The sequence below is a fragment of the Elaeis guineensis genome, chromosome 8 (assembly GCF_000442705.2).
Source record: "Elaeis guineensis isolate ETL-2024a chromosome 8, EG11, whole genome shotgun sequence".
NCBI classification, from domain to species: domain Eukaryota; kingdom Viridiplantae; phylum Streptophyta; class Magnoliopsida; order Arecales; family Arecaceae; genus Elaeis; species Elaeis guineensis.
Window position 1 is genome coordinate 138282610 of NC_026000.2, and position 3767 is coordinate 138286376.

Sequence of the window (3767 nt, forward strand, 5' to 3'; positions counted from 1 at the left end):
GCATTCAACTTTCTATAGTCTATACAGACCCTCCATCCCGTTTGGGTCCTAGTTGGGATAAGTTCGTTTGCATCATTTTGGACCACTGTTATCCCAGATTTCTTGGGTACTACTTGAACTGGGCTTACCAAAGAGCTATCAGAAATAGGATAAATTATTCCACTATCTAGGAGTTTCAGAATCTCCTTTTTAACTACATCCTTCATAACTGGATTAAGCCTTCTTTGGGCTTCTCTTGTTGGTTTAGCCTCTTTCTCTAAGTATATTCTATGTTGAACTATAGAAGGGCTTATTCTTTGATATCTGCTATGGTCCAACCTATTGCCTCTTGATTTGCTTTTAGAACTGACAATAACTCTTCCTCTTGCTTGGGATCTAGGTCTGATGCAATAATTACAGGCAAAGTTTCTTTGGGTCCTAGATATGCATACTTGAGATGTTCTGGGAGGGGCTTCAGTTCTAAAATGGGTGCTTCCTCTATCGATGGTTTAGGTGATGAGTTCACCATCTCAATGATTGGTTCAGTAGGAAGTGTCGATTCCTGATTAATCTGATTTTTTTTAAGTATTTCATTGACATCCTCAGACTCATGGATTAACCAGGGGTTAGACTCTAGGTCGACTTCATCATCACTAATGTCAATGGATTCATAAATACCATCTTGGACTACATTGACATCAGCATGAGAAGAGGATTCCTGTTCTAAGTTAAAAACATTAAGCTCAATGGTCATATTCCCAAAGGATAACTTCATTAGACCATTTCGACAATTGATTTCAGCATTGGCCGTAGCTAAGAATGGTCTTCCTAAAATGACAGGTATATGTCCTTTAGGATTCGCAACTGGCTCAGTCTCTAAAACAATAAAATCTACAGGAAAAATAAAATTTTCAACCTTTATCAGAACATTCTCGACCATTCCCTTAGGGATCCTGAGAGATCTATCGGCTAACTGTAATGTGATCCCAGTAGGTTGAAGTTTTTCTAATCCTAGTTGTTCATACACCGAATATGAAAGGATATTCACACTAGCTCCTAGATCTAGCAAGGTCTTTTTTATATTGGTTTCTCCAATAATATAAGAAATTGTTGGAGCTCCAGGGTCCTTATATTTAATTGGCACATGGCTAGATAGGTATGAACTGACACTTGCAGCCAAAAATGCTTTCTTTGGTACATTAGTGGTCTTTTTCCTAGTGCAAAGATCTTTTAAAAATTTGGCATAAGTTGGAACCTGATGGATTATATCTAAAAGAGGAATATTAACTTGGACTTGTTTAAATACCTCTAAAATTTTGTCTAAATGTTCAGATTTATTGGATTTCAGTCTGTTTGGAAAAGGAGCTCTAGGACTTTTAAGTACTGGACTAGGTGAATTTTCAGTTTCTGGTGCTTGAGGTTGAAAGATAGTAGTTTTAGAAGGTGACTCGGCAGATGAGTCATCTATATCATCAAGTGCAACTACCTTATTGTCTATTTGTTTTTCTGATCTTAAGGTATGAATGGTATTTACACCATTAACTTGGTTTCCTTGTTGGGGTCGTGGACCATTTTGGTTCCTAGGATTTGGCTCAGGTTGGCTAGGTAACCTACCATGTTCTCGTTCACTAATGGTCGAAGCCAGCTGACTTACTTGCATTTCCAGACGGGCTATAGCTTGGGTGTTATTATTTATGAGTTGACCCGTGGTTTGCATAAAGCTGGTATGTGTCTTCATCATGGCTTCTAGGCTTTTTTCTAAAGAGATAATTTTCTTGTCATTATCATGAAAGCCTGGCGGGTTGTTCATCACTGGGTTGGACCTTAGATTTTGCTGATTGAAATTTGGATTGCCTACATTAGGATTCTGGGATCATGAGAAATTTGGATGATTCCTCCAACCTGGGTTATATGTGGGTGCATAAGGATTGTTCAATGGTCCTTGATAGGTGGCATTCACCTGTGCACACTCATTCGAGTAGGAACATTCTTCTAAGACATGATCTGGTGCATTGCACCCTTTACACATGGGTGCAGATATTTGATTTACATTGGCTGGTCTCTGTAATTCTAAGGCTTCCAATCTACGTGTTAAGGTTGCAATCTTGGCCTCTGATGCTAGGGTTGGTTGAATTTGATGCATTCCTCCTCTTGAAGGTGTAGCTTTATCAGGTTCCCTAGTTGTTTCCCACTGTAAATTTTTCTCGGCTAGGTCTTCTAAGAATTGCCAAGCTTCAGTAGTTTCTTTGTCCATAAATTGGCCTTGGTACATGGACTCTAGCATGGTTCTTGAGTTTGAATCTAACCCCTCATAGATGATCTGGCATAGTCTCCAAGTTTCTATTCCATGGTGTGGGCATTGGGTCAAAAGATTCTTGAAACGATCAAAGTACTTCCAAAATGATTCACCAGCTAGTTGGTAAAATTGATTTATTTCATTCCTAATCCTAGCTGTTTTATGATGGGGGAAATACTTTTTTAAAAATGTTCTCACAAAGCCCTCCCAGGTAGTGACAGAATAGTTTGGCAGACTATAAAGCCACTTCTTAGCATTGTCCTTAAGGGCAAAGTTGATTAATCTAAGTTTGACCTCATCCTCTGTTAATTGCAGTTTCATGGTTGCACATACCTCCTCAAATTCTCTAATAAATATATAAGCATCCTCTAATCCTGTGAATTTTGGAAGCATATTTATGATTTGAGGTTTGATTTCAAAATTGTTAGCTGTGGGTTGTGGCAACCTGATACAAGATGGTTGGATGGAGCCAACTGGATAACACAAATCCTTAAGGGTCATGGGTTGGATTGGTTCAGCCATTGGAACAACAGGAATTGACTCAATTCTAACTAGACGACCCGACACTCTTCTCCACACACGAGGTGTACGGTTCTCGATGTTTATACAATTTTTTTTTTTTTATAAAATTTTTATGTATAAGGAAAAAGAAAGAGAAAAAGTTCTAAAGAGAAGATCCTAAGGAGTCCTAAATCTAAAGAAAAGTAACCAAATTAATTTAAATTTTAATTTTTTTTTTTTTCAAACAAGTGAATCAATAAATTAAACTCAATCTATCCTAGGGTTAACCTAAATCTAGACAGCTCCTAACTGTTCCAAGATGACCCTTCAAACCTTCCAAGTGGAGATTGATCAACTAGTTAGCCAGGTAAGTATAAGAGGTGGGAGGTTCACTCATCGTTGCCTTTCTAGACACCAAACGAGTTGGCCAGGCCAGCAACTGAACCAATTTAACAAACCACCCTCAGGGACTTGCCTAGACACCAACTAATCAAACAACTCAAACTTGGTAGAACTCTTAGGGTTCCTTGTCCTATTGAGCTCGAATTCCTTAAGGTTGACGTCTAATTGATTTTAAGATTAAAAGTCTAGGTAATGCAATATGATGGAGATGGTTTTTGGGCTAAGGAAGGGTAATGAAATCCCCACCTTATCTTGTTAATGGGTTGATGCCCTTAGATTAATTATGAAAATGCAAATACAAATAAACAAGATGACCAAGAATGTAAAAGATTTTAATTTAGAATTTTTTTTTTATTTTGATATTTTACTTCACGATTATGAAATGTCTTTTGTTTTGTTTTATATTTTTTTTTTTGTGATTAAGTAAATTCAAATGATTAGGTCTAAAAGCAAAAGTAATTAACTAAAAATAATAAAAGAGAAATTAGAAGCGTACCTGAGTTTTCCAGCAATCACCAACTAAATATAGAAACCTAAAGAAAAAGAAAGAGAGTTATAACGCACGAAGAACAAATATTTGAAAATAATT

General features: G+C 37.0%; 1 non-coding gene across 1 annotated transcript; it reads left to right on the top strand.

The window, feature by feature from the left end:
• Window positions 1–2321: 2321 nt before the first annotated feature.
• Window positions 2322–2428, top strand: LOC140851366 (small nucleolar RNA R71). Its single transcript, XR_012134118.1, has one exon. It is a non-coding gene; the product is annotated as a small nucleolar RNA R71 (small nucleolar RNA).
• The last annotated feature ends 1339 nt before the right edge of the window (window positions 2429–3767 follow it).